The 16822-nt window shown below is 44.6% G+C and overlaps 1 protein-coding gene across 1 annotated transcript in view; it reads left to right on the top strand.

Moving 5' to 3' along the window:
- The first annotated feature begins 6363 nt into the window (after positions 1-6363).
- LOC131263332 (synaptic vesicle membrane protein VAT-1 homolog-like) overlaps positions 6364-16822 on the top strand; it is a 55963-nt gene continuing 45504 nt past the window's right edge. Inside the window, exon 1 of the mRNA XM_058265515.1 lies at positions 6364-6927. The gene's annotated coding sequence lies outside the window, so the exon portion shown is untranslated. The remainder of the gene's footprint in view (positions 6928-16822) is intronic.

Raw genomic sequence — 16822 nt, 5'->3', positions numbered from 1 at the left:
CACAAAGGAAACAAGAGTGTTGGAAAGAGTTAACAAATTGGCCCTGTTGTCCCCGGATTAACCTTTCTGCTCTTTTAGAGTTTATTTTGTCACTCTGCCATTGTATAATATTCAGCTGATTCGAATTGTCGAGTAGACGCGGCAACATTGGAGTATGGGATAAAGTCTTCAATGTGTCGTCTACTGTACGTCATGCATCAACGCCTTGCATAAGCTCGTGCTACAGTTTTTTTTTTTGGTTCATTTCTTGCCCTACGCTCGGTGGAATGGTTACATGCACACGCAAAACTGGACGCCGGCTATAATCAAATAATAATGTTAAAAACGAAGCATAAGATTACGCTGCTTTATTCATTATTTTTAACCTTACGTTTAACACCGCAATAAAATCATCTAACCATACTCACACATGAAAACCGACCATCGACCCGCTTATCGTCGCACCATAAATTTTATCATCGGGGAAATTGTATGTTTCGTACTATGGTTTTTTTTTTATTTTAATCAAGCGCTAATTGTGATTTAAAACTTGTTTTTACGTTTACTTTTTAATCATCTAAACTAAATCATCATCCCTATTTACAACCCTCCCTCGAGGCAACGTTCTTTTCTTCCCTTTTTTTTCTATATAAAATAATATATATTATGTATACAAATAAATGGTGTATAGTGTAATACGAACGCATCTACAACGGTAGAGTTTTCTTTGCCGTGCTGAGTTGAAAGAATTTGATGTTGATGAATATGCAATCGGAAAGTTTCGTAGGACAAATATTAGGAACATTTAATTTTATTATCGTTCGAGAGTGTCAAGTATCAAGAAGCTGAACAGATGAAACAAGCATATTGATTGTAGTGTTTCTCACGGATGAATATTACTGCAGCTGCTGATTTTCGTCAACATGTTTGCTCTCAATGCAAAGAACCCCACTAAATGTACCAGGAATTATGTTGACCAAAGCGCATAGCTGTGTAAACATTACGGGGCAAGCTCTTTATGCTGACTTTTATAGAGTTTTTCCCTTTTTTTTTGCTAGCCACATTTCACTTGTGTTTTACGGACACACGTGCCAATGTGGAATCGTGGCGATTAGGCGATCCGCACACCAAAGAAGTTTATTGTGGGCAAATGTTTATAAAATAACAAACGAACACGAGAAGCCGAACGGCCATACAAACCAACCAACTAACCAAACAAACAAACAAACAAACAAACATACAAACAGTGACTCGTTTGCCTAAGGGCTTCGGTCGCCCGGGGGGTTGAAGTTTTACATTATTGTTTTATGATGATCCGGGCCCGACTTTCGGGCCGACGATCCGGTGCTGTGCGTGGCGGGAGGGAGGGAGCGAAGAGAGTGTTTGTCGTTTTGCGAGCAGCAGATTTATGGTATTAAGCGCTGTGTCCCATCGTTTTCTAATCGCCCGGTCGGAGCCATCGAGGCAGCAGGCCCGAGGACGACCCGTTCTGCATAATTAAGTGGCGACCAATCGGTGAGTCAGAGCGTTCGCCCGGCCTCTGGAAGCGGCAATTGTTGCAGCGTGCACCCGGCGAGACGTCTGCAATTGCAACGCATTTTGGTCCGGGTGGGGTGGGCAGGGGTTGAGGATGGTGCGCATATAGTAGATCTACCCCGTTTGCTGAGGGTGGGGACACTAATGGGACGCTCGGTTCAAAGGGTGGCCAGAGACGGTGATGATGAATTACAGTACATTTCCCACCCCCAAACACCCTTTTGCGAACGCTGGTTCCGGATAGGAAAAGGGAACCGCCGGAAGGAATATTGCATCATCTTATTGAAATGCATTCGCCACTGGGCTGGGAATCTAATGGGAACAAATAAAGACGTTGGTTGTTTTTTTTTCGTCTTCTCCAACCGAAGAATTCCTTAAGTACAAAATCATGTTCCGGTTGTGTTGACTTTTTGTCCCACTTTTTACCCGAACTCAACGGACCATGGGACTTCGTTTGGGTTTCCTTTCACGCATACAGAATACCGGATTTACAACGCTTGGTGCAGACATCGCGGACATTTCCGGGTTGGTGCCCATTTTCCCGACCGTCCGTACCTACACCGAGTACCACACAAGCAAACCAAAAGGACAGCATGTTTTGGGTTGGCCGGAGAAAGATAAAGGAAAAAGGAAAACAATGTTTGCAGAATGCATATATTGAAATACCAAGCGCATAGTTGAGGTTTCCCTTCTTCCGGTTCGATTGTGTTTTTCCACCGGAAGCGGACTTTACTGTTCATTATGGAAATGTTATCGATAATCAAAAAATAAAAAAAAATGCTAGCACGTGACAAGTCCAAACATACGACAGAATGTACAAATATGTCGCATTCCGGGTGGTCAAACTTGAACGAACCGGATATTATCATCTTCCTTTTATTATTAACTAGGAATTGTGTTTTAAAAAAGCACCAACTCACCCACCCTAAAAGCTTGATTCTCATGAATGTTTATGGGACGATTTGAATTGGTAAAAATAGACATAGATAAACCAACACTTGGACCCGGACATGCCTCTCGAGTAGACGGCAGATTCCCTTCGCGAGAACACACCCGTGATGTGGTACCCAATTTTTATCAATTTCCGGTTCGATAACTATGCTAACCGGAATGTGTCCCATTTCCATGTTGCTGTCGCTTTTTTTTACTCTCTTAATTTGTCTCTCGTCAGATCGGAAATTTCGACAGCCCGTGTCGGGGTGATGAAGTGACCAAAAAGGGCAAGCAATAAAGTGTGTGTCCATCAAAACACCGAACCAGACCGAGACCGGAAAGGATCAACCATGGGATTCATCACTTTTCAAATTTTCTTCTTCTTGCAAAACCCCGCAAAAGGGCCATCGACACGTGCCCAAAAGGTGTTCTATTTGATATTTACTGCACTATAAACTATTTGATTTTTCAATCCAATAAATTGTTCACTATTTATAAACAGGTTCTTTTATTTTCAAGGAAACTTCTGTGACCAAAAATAGCATACAATATGCTTTCGGAAAGACCAATAAACAGCACCATATTGCATGATGATTCGTTAAGGTGGAAGTGCACCCCGTCCTTCCTTATCCTTCCCCGGTTCCCGGCAGCATCCAAAACCCGCAAAAACGGATCCTTATCTCGCAATCTCCGCTTCCATATGGTACGGAGTGAAGCTTAACAAGTTGTTGCTGTTTGGCTTATCGATTATCTGCCACAGGGCCAGAAACTGATTCATGTACGGTTGCCATTATCTCTGCTCTCTGGCAAAATGCTCTGGGCACCCGGAGAAGTACCGCTGAGTCACAGACACCAGCACATACACACACACACGGGTTTGGAAAAGTTGCCACGTGGTAAACATTCCGTTGACTCATCATCAAAGAAAAGCCATTTGATGACACAAACCCAAAGATGAGTTAGAAGAAAGAAAGGTCCATTGAAAAGGGGGAGAATTTCATCCACCCAAGACTCGTTATCTTGTGGGGCAAAAGTAAGTCAAAGTCACTGGCAGGATAAATATGGCAAGCGTCGATCAAATTACCGCTTCTCTGCGCCATCAGCAGGATTCACAATTCATCTTCAGCCGAAAACAAAAACCGGAAGCCGGAAGGGCACAATCAACAAATGGTCATATGTCACGGCGAATGTGGAAGCGAAAAAGGCGAATAAAATGCCCGGCGTAGTCATTGTGCCACGGCCGAAGTACATGTTGCTTCGACTGGCTGGCCGAATGGTATTTGCCGGAAAATCGATAGATGGAAATTCAGCCGGCTTGTTGCTGCGTCGCTTGGTGTGATTGTTTTAGGTGCCGCCAATGTTATCCAACGCACAGACACACGCATACGGGAGAAGATACACAAATACTTGTATAAAATTGCAATAAAATCAAGGAGCAGGAGGGGATAATTCCGTTCCCACTGACCCCAGCGGAAGTGGCCCAGGTTGGAGGCCTGACGTTTATGCGATTTCTTTTCCCATCTCATCAGCACGGCGGTGCACTTCCCTATTTTTCCCCTTTGCAGTCGTGCAAAGCGGTTAGAGTTTTCCCGGCGTCTCGCACGGGTGCTCTTTTCGCAAGCCAACGATTTTTCCTTACCGACGACCACACCCAGCGTGCGGTGTGCGATTCAACAGTGTTCCCTTCCCCACATATGGCCCACGGTCCTTTTCTCCCACCCGGCCGGTTCTGCGCCAAGGTGGGAAAACGGTGGAAAATTTTCTGCGTGGACTAGGTGAAGAGACATGGACACTGAGTGATGAATAATTCATAGGCGCACGGTAATATTGTAGGGCACCCGGCACCTCACGTTGGCAGGAGGTTCGAGTTTTCATACATTAAAGCATGAAAAAAGAAATGGAATAAAATAAATGAAGATGAAATGATGGAGGAAAAACTTTTCCTTTTCTCGGCGAAGTTTTCGGTGTTATTTGAGTGTGTTTTCTTCCTGCAAACGATGGTGTATTCATTCGTCCCCAAATCACTGGCATCGAGTTAGGTTAGGCCTCCAATGAGGCGACCAGCCGTGTCCCACGAGGGCCCACCAAAGTGTCGTCATCAAATTTTCCATGCCCTTTCATCGTGGGGTGATGGTACTGGAAGGAATTGCAAGCGGACACTGGAGCCGGGAAGGGGCAGCACTAAACCACGAGGTTCGGGTGCGGTCTGTTTCGTCTTCCACCTACCAGTTTTCCCGTCTTCGTCGTTTTCTCTGTCTGCCTGCCGGAAAAAAGGATACAATCCGTGGAAAAACGGAGGGAAGAAAACAAACCGGCAAACTTTTATGGTCGCCGGTTTTCGTGCTGCCGGTGGCGTTCGGGTTTTTCTCCCTCGATTTGCGCAAACTCGCGCCCTTTCGGACGGGACGAACCCCCCGCGGAAACGTGTACCCCCTTTGACCCGCTGGATTTTCACCACTTTTTGCCCCACACGTTTGGGATGCGTTTCAGTGACGTGTCTGGACGATCGACCCCGAAGATAAGCGTCCCCACGCGGAATGCGACGTTGGAGACCGGTGGCGTGGTAGTCGGTCGAGTGGGGGAAACGGTTCGTTCTTACACTCCCGTCTATCGTCGCGCTTCTTGGCTGTCTGTCTGTCTGGCAGTGTCTGGACTGTCTGCTACTGGGTGGGGAAAAGCGTTTCATTCTCCAGTTTAGGTGTGAATTTTGCAGCACGAACGAGCACACTTCCGTATCCTTTTGTATGGCAGGGTGCGTATTGAATTCGGTAAAACTAGTTTCGTTTACCATTTATCTCTTATCGAACAATTTACTCGTTATTTAGATTCATCATCAATAACGAAACTTACAGCCTAATGAAGTCTTCAGTTATGATATCAAAGTGATGTAATAGTAGGAATTATTAAATTTTTAACGGCAGTAAACGTTTTGAAAGCGCGTACTTTGTACCGGTTGAACCGGTTGACTCTTAAACTAGTGTTGGCCGAATCGGGATTCGGAAGATTCGAAAATTCAATCCCTAAACAGATTCTAATCTTAAGGATTTGATTCGATTGGAATTGGAAAAAAATTCACTGTGTCCGGTTTTCGTTTCGAAGAACGTTTCCATACGTTAGTTGATTTTCAAGATCAACAGAATTACTTACAGCGTTGAACATCACATCCGAAATGTGTGGCATGTTTTTATTACGGAAAAAGCAACTTATCAGTTGTGATTTGGAGGGGATCCAGATTAAGATAAACGATTTCCAAATCGGTATTGATTGGTTACAATTACTTGCGATTATTCTGTGGATTGGGATTCGGATTTGGTGATTCGTTTTACCCACCACTAGAACGAAGCTGCAGCTCACCAGCAAACTTCAAAAACCTTGGTCAGAACTTGAAATTCTGACTGATTTGTTAATAATTTATCAGTGCCTCAGCCTCAATTTTAGCAACAAACCCCTCAAATGAAAGGTGTTTTAAATGCAAGCAACTTTATACGTCAAATATTCTTCCGTAATTCTTAGTTTATAAAATAAATAATTGAATGAGGCGTAGGTACAGAAACCTTGGTTGGTATTCTCTGCAGGAATAACAAATTTGTTAATTACTGTATGAATACTGCACCAATTTGTACATTTGACCCCTCAAATGAAATGTCTGCTCAAGACACACAACTTTGTGCTGAAAAAGATCTTTCCTTTTTTCTAGTTTTTGTGAAAATTAATTGTGTGTAAAAGAGACGGCACTTTACCGGTTCGGATGGAACAAGATGGAACTCGCTCTTCGTTTGAACCGGTCAAGTGACATTCGCCGAACGCGTCTCATGTTCGAGTAGAGGTCATTAGAACGGTTGTAGCGATATCTGAAGCGCTGAAACCGATGGTTTTCCGTTGCAGCAATCATTTCACTTTGAATTTCCGTAGCGTTCAGTTGTGCGTCCCTCCAGTCTCTGGTTAGTCTAGCGTGCGTACGACACTTTCGGCAAAATCATCTCAATCCATTCCGGGCACCGTAGAGAAAGGTGAAACATCCTTCGGATCCCAATAATAACTACCAACCTTCGGCCGTATCGCAGTGAGTTTCATTGTTTCTACGAAACCACGAGTAAAACGACGAGGTGAAGCCCTTTTTGCAGCATCCTACGACGGGGTAGCGAAAGTGTGGGCAAATTGCATCCGTTCAGTGTGCATCTTCAGCAGGCGGTGCAGTGTTCTCCGAGGTGTAGCGGAATTTCAGTACGATTCAATACAGGCAGTGCATTTGTGAATTGTGTTCGTGAATATTGTTGCCCGCAGTGTAGCGAAATAGTGTGGCATTTTGTGTACTGAATATTTTAGCAAATCAACAAAAAAAAAAAGCAATCGCCCAGCGGCCCAGTGATCATCCACAGCAAAATCCAGCCGCATCGTCTGTCTGTGCATCTGTATTGCTACGACCGGTGTCCATCTTAGTTTGATTGGCCATCTTGCAGGATAACGCATTTGGAAGAGGTAGGTAAAGACCATTTTTTCGGACGAACGCTCTACTTCGGTTGGCCCTCTGTTTCGCTTCCTTTTCCAGCTTGCCGGTCCAAACAGAAGAAATGTTTTCTGCAAATGTTGATTTCTAATAATGCCTAGGGCACTCAACCGTATTTCAAGTGTGTGCGGCAAAATGTCCCTCGGTTGGTATGCAATATGGACCCGAAATGCCGTGCTTCATCTCACTCAGAGGCAATGAGGGTATGATGCACGATAAAACGCAGTATCGATCGATCTTTCATCGAATTTCATCAAACGATCGAGCATATACGAAACTGGTGATTTAAACAATAAGAGACCTTCCCGGCATGATACGACAAAGAGCCTGGTCGTCCGGTGTCGCATAAAATGCTGCTGCCATTTAGCTGACGCTCGATCTCGCCGTCACAACTTTACTCATTTATCTCGGGCTTCGGACAATTAATGGACGCAGACTCCCGCTTCATTCCTTTGCACGCGTATTCTGCTCCTTCCATTTGCTTTGCGCCCACATTCTCAGGATACCACGGGAGGAGAGTACATCTTGAGGCCCGGACGAGACCGTTCTTTAACGTAAAGTCAGTGCGTTTTCATATCAATTCGGCTTTACTCTTCTCCGTCGTTCCGGGTGTGTGCCATGATGATGATGATGATGATGGTGATGGCGTCGGCTCAAATCGTATTCGACCGATCGTCCATCCAACGCAACTTTAACCCTTTCGCCTGTCAACCCCGCGCGAAGGAAGCCTGCGGGGCGGCGGCCTCTACGAAAGTTGCTGGCCACACATGGGTTGCTGGCATAGCATGTATTCCTCGCGGCCACCTTCCCTGTCCCTAGCCGTTCGTAACGGACGACGCGAACGAACAGGCGGATAGATGGAGAACTCGAAAAAGGGATCGAGAAGGAATGGTTTCTTGCGTTCTTTTTCGCTGTTCCGCGGGGTTCCTGTTGGGAAAGAAAGACAAAACTAAAAATCCATCCTTTGGACAGAGAAAGAGGGAGACGGTGGTAACCCTTCGATGGGCAGGAAATGTTATGTTTATGGCGTGTTGTTTTTTAATTGTTAGAAAATTTCCTAAACATCACCATCTAATGCCACCTACTGCAGTGGTATTGGTTTTTCCTCCCGGAAAGCGGGAATCGAATGCATTCAATTTCCCCTTTGTCCTTGTTGGCACCATTTTAACCCTTTAACTCTGGCGGCTTCGAACCCTTCGAAATCACCCACAAACGCAGTGCACGCGCTCAAAGCGTGTGTGTGTGTGTGTGTTGATTGCGTACACGCACGCCATCCTGAAGGGCGCACGGTTAACGGAAGGCTTTGGAAAAAGCAATTGGAAAACAGGCTACAAGCTCTCCTTTTCCAGCGAGAGAGTTTACCGTTGGTGAGTCATAATCGCTTGCGCCCATCCACGCACCCAGTGCTTTCCCTCCCCGTGGCCCACAACATTTGTCTTCAGTCATCTCTTACGGATTGTTTTCCCGACTTTTCCAGAAGATTCCTCTTTAAAAAGAGATTGCGGTGAGATTTCTTGTAGTGCACAATAATCACTAATTTCTATGTCGAAAAATATGCCTAATTTACATAAACCTATTTTTAATTTGTTCTCAAACTGCTTCAAAAAGCCTATCACCAAACACAAAAAAAAATGTGTATAGTTGAGGAAAAAACGTTTGCGATCTCATCTGCAAGTTTGTCGTTTTATCAGTAAAACGTAAGAGCGCTGGCATATTGCTGGGGTGTTTTTTAAAGTTTGTTTGTTTTTTGTACTCCCTCGATTTCGTTCCACCCGCTTGCCACAGTAAACAGGGCACAATAATCATCAGAACTGTGTTCGCAAACATTCACAAGAAAAAAAAAATCAACAATTTCGTTTCCAACCTTCTTTGTGTTTCAGTTCTGTCTGTCTGTGTGTGCAAAGTGCAGAATGCACCTGTGCTGGTCGATTTGCTCCCAATTTGCATCCATCCCCCGCCCCTCCCTTGACTTGACAGTGGTGCATTCTTATCAAACCACGAAGGAGAATTGTGCATCTTTGGTGCCGGCGGATTTTCTTCAGCAATTGCCTTCACTGACACACACCGTCAGGTGCCATTAGTTGTTGTTTGATTTAAGAAAACTGGTAAATGGGAACGGATGGATCATGCGCGCTGTTCAGCCCGGGTGGAGTTGGGTTGGTTGGATGATTTTTTTGGTGCATTATTTGCCTCTGCATTTGCACAAACAATGCGGTGAGGGCAAACGGTCGCGCTTATCGAAGGCAAACTGTGCCATTTTCGGTGTTGTTTTTCGAGCGATACAGTCAGCGGAAGTGAAAACAAGCGTTTCTGCGTAACATTATTTAACGTTTTATTCATAGACTTTTTCAATTTGAATAAAAGTAATAGTGAACAACAACACCAATTTGTATCAAGCGGAAGCTACTTTGATCGATGTTTATTAATTTCGCCTACTTCGATCGGTTGGTGTTTATTGAATTATCTTTCCGGAATACACAACTTAGTGTATTATACCCAGACGCTGGCTACCTTCTTCTTCTTCTTCTTCTTGACATTTGTTAGAACACAATTTTTCCCGTCTCTGGAATCCGGAAAACAAACAATTCTATTTCAAACCATTCAACTGCCGATGGTGATTTATTTGCAAAAACAAGTTGCGCGCGCTTGATCGTCTAATCAGAATGCGAGACCGCGGCTTCGGGCGGAAGACACACGGCACGGCGGAACTGCGTTTGTTGCCGCCGTTCGTGCCGGAAACCGTCAATCGAACAATCCGATCCGCGGGCCGCAAACGCGTTTTGACAGCCGGCCGCCGTACGATTGTGTGCACGCTGTCCAACTGCGTGCAATTAGGCCACCCGATGGCATTTGTTTGATTAGGCCACACAAATTGTTGTGACGATTAGGTTCAACAGTAGGTGAGATTCTCAACCGGAAGAAATTCCGGGCGTCCCTCCGTACGCAAAACGTTCTCGCTCATCACTTTCTTTCGCTCGAAAGAAACCCAACTTGGTGAAACCCAACACTTCCCCTAACCCCATCCGTCGTTGGTGTTCCAGCCTTTCCTCGGTGTGTTCCGCCGACACTTTCCCCACCGCGGAATAGATAACTTCCGGGCATTAGTTTTAATGTCTATACCGCTTTGTCCCGCGGTAGAATCCCTGTTGGGTTCTGCATGTGTGTGTATGTGCCCTGTTGGCTCCAATGGGTCCCCCCGGAACCCTCAAGCCGGTGGATCCCGTTCGCGTTTCGCCGATTCGCTTCTTTTATTATTTATTTCGCCATTTGTCTTACCTCCTCCCTCTGTTGGCGATGGTGCGATGTTATTCTTCACCCTTTCGTTTGCTCGTTTCGTTTCTTTATTTATTTAAAACTCTTATGTTCTATGCTTATGCTCTCTTCGCCTCCTCACCGCGAAGCAAACCGGGCGGTTTAAATGTGCGCACGGCAGTGGAAAGTTCCGTGCCCCGCGGTATATTTTTACTTGAGTACCGGATGCGAGAATGTGTTCGCCCCGTGTAGCTGCAGATGGTGGCGTCTTTGCACTGGCGACTACTACTCGTCCGGAATTTCGAATAAATGTGTTCGATGGCGCCCCCACAAAGCGTTGGGCTTTGTGTTCTCCTTGAATATTCCTTGGAGGATAAACTTTGAGCTCCAAGAAGCAAAATGAAGCTTCTCACTTGGCGGAGCATCTAGCTCTTAATTGGTCGATTTTTCCGACCACGATCATTCGAGCCCATGTTCGCATGACAATCACACTCGACACTTCCGCTCCGTCCTCTTTTTGTGCAGAAAAGGAGCTGGCACACGGAAAACATTCTATCAGATTTCTTTCCATGGTGTGTTAACTTCTGGATACCTTACGAGTTGCAAGTTTAAATCTCCCTTTGTTTGTCGGGTTTGTTGTAGACTCAACAGCTGGATTGAACCAAAAACCTGTAAGTCCTCAAATAATATTGACCTTCAGATTGAAATACTCAATACGAAAAAATAAAACTTATTAGATCCAAGATGGATATCACTGATTATTCCTTTTATGAATAAATTGTATTTTCGCCTGCTGCGATTTACTCTTAGTACACCATATGTTACACCTTGAGCTGCTCCGGAAGTGTATCTTCCAATACTCTCCATACAATATGTTAGGCTTGACTTGAAATGGCGTGCCCAACATCGAAGTGTGTTCCACGTTTCTAATTTTGGATCATGTACTGAGGGTTTTCCTGGAACCACAGGCACCATGTAATAAAACCCCCATGCAGAATCCTTACTGCACTACTGGATGCAAAATGCAGAAATTTGCTCATGCGTTTTCTTGTCATCCTGGTAGCATTTGTGTCCGCATAAATCATACGTGTGCGCTTGTGTTTGTGACGTGGTTGTCGTCGTTGTTGCAAGTGTATGATGATTGCTGATGTTTGTTTGGTAGTAAGTTGCAGGATGTTCCTCTCAACAGTTGGTGGAAGCCGGAGTGCGCATTTGTGTGGGAGTTTATTTCTATCCTGTCTCGTAGAGGATTATAGGGAGACCTTTTACTCGGTGGAGACAGAATCGAGGAAGTATATTTGTGCGGACGAAAGCTTCTTCCCGTACTTCGAGAGTAGAGGGATGGTTTCATATGGCAATTTAACCGAAATAACGTTGCCATATTGAAGGAAAATTATGTGCCGTGCTTTACACAGGGAATGTAAAGAAGGGAATCCTGACACACAGCGCTATACCATGGATACATAGTGCCTCGATGGTCAATTCCGGATCAATTACGCCCACGCCAATCACGGGAGTTGTTGTGTTCCCCCCGTCAATGTAGTTGTAGGCCAATGGCGCCAATCGAGCATCGGGAAATCGGGAATATCCTCCGATGGAGAGGACTTTGCTTCCATCTTCATGGCTTCACCCTGCCATATGGTCTGTCAGTAGCTAATGCAGTGGAGTGAAGTGAAGTGGAATGGGGTAGGACACACATCCTCATCCCGGTGCGAATTGCGATGCCGGTCCGCACTGCGGCTGCGCTGCGAATCGAGTCCGGCCCCGGGAAGCTGGATGCTGCTGGAGGTGGGTCTTTTTTTATCGCCCACACGGCCGTCCAACCCGTCTGTCCTGGCCTCGGAACACGCACTGGCCCCCCTATTTTCCGCGAACGATGACAGGCAACGGGAGGGCAAGGCAGTTCGCAACCACGTCCCACGCAAAACACGTTTCCATTACCGCAAGGACCACGTTCCACGCTGGTTCCTCTGCTGCGTGCGAACCTTGCATTTGCCCTTGAACGCCATGGCGGCGAGAGATTGATTGGGCAAAACGGACGAAACATGGTTTTGATAATTATTATCCACCGAGTGCTGGCCGGAAGCGCGGGGTGCGTGCCAGCATTAGCAAAATGGTAGCCATTATAATTTACATCGTTACGGTTACATGTGGCTGTGATTTTCCTTTGTTGCTTATAGCCCACTACAGGACAAGAAACCCAATCTCCTTGATCCAACTGGCATTCCCCAACTTTGGAAAATAAGCTAGCCTAATTTAAATTACAACTACATCGTATCTATTTTCATTCGGAAAATAGTATTTGCAGTAAATTATTAGTAAATTATGGGTTTGAAACAATTGTTTTTATGATATTCAGAACCTTAATTATCTTCCGAGTGTCATGTAATAAATTGACGCTTGGCAATCGCTGCTCGGAAAACTAATTGACGCGCAAATGAAAAGGGAACGCAATATTTAAAGGCATCGGTCAAACGTGTAACCCCCCTACAATCGGTGTGCATTGATGGCCTTTGGAAGATGTTTCTTCTGGTGTTCTGTGTCTTCAGTGTCCGTGGGACATCATCCTCTTCGAGCACTTCTTTGGATGTCAAAGAACTGGGTCACTTGTGTCATTAAAGTAGAAAAAAAAGCGGTTGATACATTCCCGCCCATTCGGGTTTCGTTTTCCTTCTTGTCGTTGTTTGGTGGTGTGGCAGAATCTCTTAAGACACAGAGAGAGGAGCACACGATATCCCCTTCGTGGAAAGGGGGGGAGTCAATGTATTGTCCACTTCTTTCGCACCCTTAAGTCGTCTGGGACGTGAATGTTGTCGGTTAGAAGGCTGGAGAAAGCATACAGGGCACGCTGTTGGAGGGGTTTCGGATGATTGAAATTAATATATCGTCCAGACGCACCAAACGGACGCATCTTGTATGATGATTTTGCTCGATTTTTGTTGTTTGGTGGAGTAATCCCGAAACAAGCGAAGCGTCTGTGTCCGTCCCGGGCAGCCGTTTTGAGCGCTTTTCTTTTTCCAGCCACAATTGCTGTGACCCTTTCTCCCTCTCCTGCTTCCGTCTAGGACTGCCGGGCTCTTTTCTCATTTTAATGACTGCCATAAATTGTATTATATTGCTTTTTATCATAAGTTGGCACACGGACTCTGGACCGGCGGGCGAATTGCTGGACATTGCTCGAAACCAAGCTCCCGCCATAGCAGAAGAGTGAAAGTAGTGCAGAAGAAGTGTTCAGTTCGCTCAAGTGCGTCGAGAATCGTCGCTTCTGTGGGCGAGACAGCTTCAAAATGGTTTATTGCGGCTGTAACCGGATTATGGTGACATATTCACACGTTGTGGAGGAATGCAACAGTTGCCTTCGAAAGAGTCTGTGCACTCCTTTCTGTGCAGATTGAACACTTCTTCTTTGTTTGCCTATTGCAGAGCCACCCAGAGTCCGCAGCGAGAGTGGGTGTCTGATAGATATTAAAAATAAACTTTAATTTTAAAACTTTACTTTGCTGTAAGATCGATGCTTACATTACTTCAATCGTTTGTAGAACTTGAACTCTTACATATCGGGTTTGATGGCCTAAAAATAAGATGAAGTTGCTTAAAGAAACATCGTCGAAATGATAGTGAATGGGCGCGAAAAAACAACCCATCCAAACGTGAATGGTGAAGGCGCGAAGGTACTTGTTGCATCCGTTTCACACTCCTCGAGAACTCCTTTCCCAGTGCATTCTGCGTAGCAAAGAAAACAAAAAACCATCGGAGAATGAAATTGAGCAAACAGCAACAGTGCACAGTGTTTGATGATGCGGTACAAATGATGCGTTTCCTGTTCACTTCCAGCAATGTGTGTTGGTACATCTTTTTTCGCACAGTCTTTCGTTACAGTGTACTTCTTTCATTTTTATTTTTTCATTCTTGAGGGGGTAATACTTTGTTGTTGTTTCTATTATTTTTTAGATGGCTAAAAGTCAAATAGTAGAATTGATTTTAGAAAGTTCATCGTTCTGATATTTTTTTGAAGTTACGCACATGCGTATGATAAAATATTAATGGTTTTTTTGGTGCGTAGTTGCACTTATTTTTTAGGCGACTTCAAATAATTAAATGTTTGTGGATAAATGTGTGTTGGAAAGATTTTGAACAGAATTGATCCGAAAAGCTGAGCTGCCCTGCACTTATCATAATCGTCTGCGTTTATTCCGTTAGCCGAAAGTCTTCCTTGCTCGCAAATGTACTTTAAATCAGTTATCGCTATTAGCTCTGCAAAGTGCAAGGTTGGTTCCGGCGAGAAAAGAGAAGGTGGAAAAGGGTACGGCACACGATTTTCCTACCTTCCGTTCCACAGCCTGCGATAATAGAGATCATCGAGCTGGGCACATGTCGAAGGATTAAGGAGTGAATATCCAGGGGAGAGGCGGGCGTGAGGTAATTGATGGTAAATCCCCCCACCTTCCAAGTGCCCCTTCCGTTCTTTCTTCGACCGCTCAGCAAGCAACAACCGGCAGTAGATCGATTAAAAAGATCCCCCCCCCCCCCCCCCGAACAAAAATAAAGAAATTTTGCAATAAAAGTCAGCAATTACCATCGCTTTTCGCTGTAAAACACATTTGTGTGCACATTGCAGCGCCGTGCCGCTGCCTACTACACCCTCATCTTGTCCCAGCTGCACATTTGTTTCCGTTGCATCCGCGCTACGAAGATCGCGATCACGAACCCCGAGGTTTCCCGCTGGAAGCCACGTTCCGAACCCGGTCGAGTAGAGAAATCCATTTCATGTTGTTTGTCCTTTGTTCAATCGCTTTCGCGCTCCGTTGTCTTTGTGTCGTTGCCGGGATTGGCGGTAAATGAGTGGACAGATTTAGTCGCTACAGAAGAAACACAACAGTGATGCCAAGTGCAGCTGTGGAGGAAATCTTCTAAGGAAGCAACTGACTCTTGCCAAAATCGTATGAGTACTTTTTTCATTTGCTCTTATGCTTTTTAGCGAGTGGTGTCAACTTGCTGATCTCAAATTTCGGTATCATATGGATGTAGAGCAGGGATGTCAAACATGCGGCCCGCGGGCCACATGCGGCCCGCAAGAACATTGGGTGCGGCCCGCGACCCCTTTGAAACAATACATCGAAAGTTTGGATCCTTGAGTATTGGCTTTCCTTTCAATAGCAAAATATTTAATGTAAATCGTTTCACGAACTGCGAATTGCAAGTGAACTGAACGATTGTCAATTTAAACAATTTCAATAAGAAAGTGATATGCAACTTTGATCCACATCACGCCGACATATAGCGGTTGACAACAGCAAAGGTTTTACGCAGATTTTTCTAGACAAGTGGAGAAATAGTGTTTATAGAAAACAAACGTAATGAACTACAAGACCATTCCAAACAAAATAACATATGTGGAGCAATAAGTTAGCTATTGTAATTATATACCTTTACTTTTCTAAAATCTTTGCCGAAATACACAATAGTGTTGAACTGCAACATATATTTCAATAAACTTGATTTGAATCCATTAAAATTTGGAAAACGATTGAGCGACAAACCCTCTCTTTTACTCAAAATTAGTAGATTTTATAAGAAGTAATTTAATTTGAAAAAATGTGAAAATGTAAAACATGATTGTCTGTTAAGATAAAACCACATTGATAAGAACATATTTTTATCAATCCAATCAATTATATGGTTTGGCCCGCGAACCTATTTTGGGAGGAAATGCGGCCCGCGAATCTATTTTGGGAGGAAATGCGGCCCGCGAGGAGAAACGAGTTTGACATCACTGATGTAGAGGATCGTTCAACTTAGTCTTTTATTACATGCTCGATTTGAAGGATTTTTCTACCCAACACCCGTACCTTATTGGCACTGATGCTTTATGGGAGTTAAGCGTTTGTTTGCAATCCAAGCGAGCGGGACATAAAATGCAAATAAATTATACAACTGTCAGAACAGGGAATGATACACCGAGCCCTCAAGTATGGTGCGGGAAAACGACGGGAGACGGTCTGGTAAACCGGGGGGAGTGGGGAGGTATAAATAAATTGGTCCTTAATGAATCATTCGTTTTCACCAAATGACGTTTAATGGATCGCTTGTTCAGAATGATTTAAGGACGTATAATGGTAGCATTCTTTGCGTCGGTGTCGTATCGATGCCAAATAGAAGAACTTGTTTGATTACTTGTACGATTGGTCTTTATTTAAATAGAAGTTTATTACCACAAGCGGCCTTTGCGTGGGTTTAAAAGTACTGCATTTTGCAGAAGCATCTTTACCGAAATCCCTAACAAAAAGTGAAGAAAAGAGCATGCAACAACAAAAGAAATCTCTCTACTATTTTTCGTACTGTTTACTGCCTTTCGCTCTGCTTTGCTTTTAGCTCTCACGCAGTGGAAACGATGTTGCGATTTGATAATTGCACGTTTGAGTTTTTCTTTCTTATAATGTGCAGATCTGTATGATCTCGCGCGCGCACCGAAACTGGAGAGCGAAAGAAGGAAGCAAAAGCGCAACCCGATGTGCCGTCGTGAAAATCCCACTAAATTTTAAAAGCGGAATCGGCGGCCAATATTGATATGTGAAAGTTTTTCCTTCTACCATCGCTCCGAGGCTCGCTCTCTTT

The sequence above is a fragment of the Anopheles coustani genome, chromosome 2 (genome assembly GCF_943734705.1).
Source record: "Anopheles coustani chromosome 2, idAnoCousDA_361_x.2, whole genome shotgun sequence".
NCBI classification, from domain to species: domain Eukaryota; kingdom Metazoa; phylum Arthropoda; class Insecta; order Diptera; family Culicidae; genus Anopheles; species Anopheles coustani.
The sequence above is the reverse complement of the archived record's forward strand: the minus strand, read 5'-3'. Positions and strand labels throughout refer to the sequence as shown.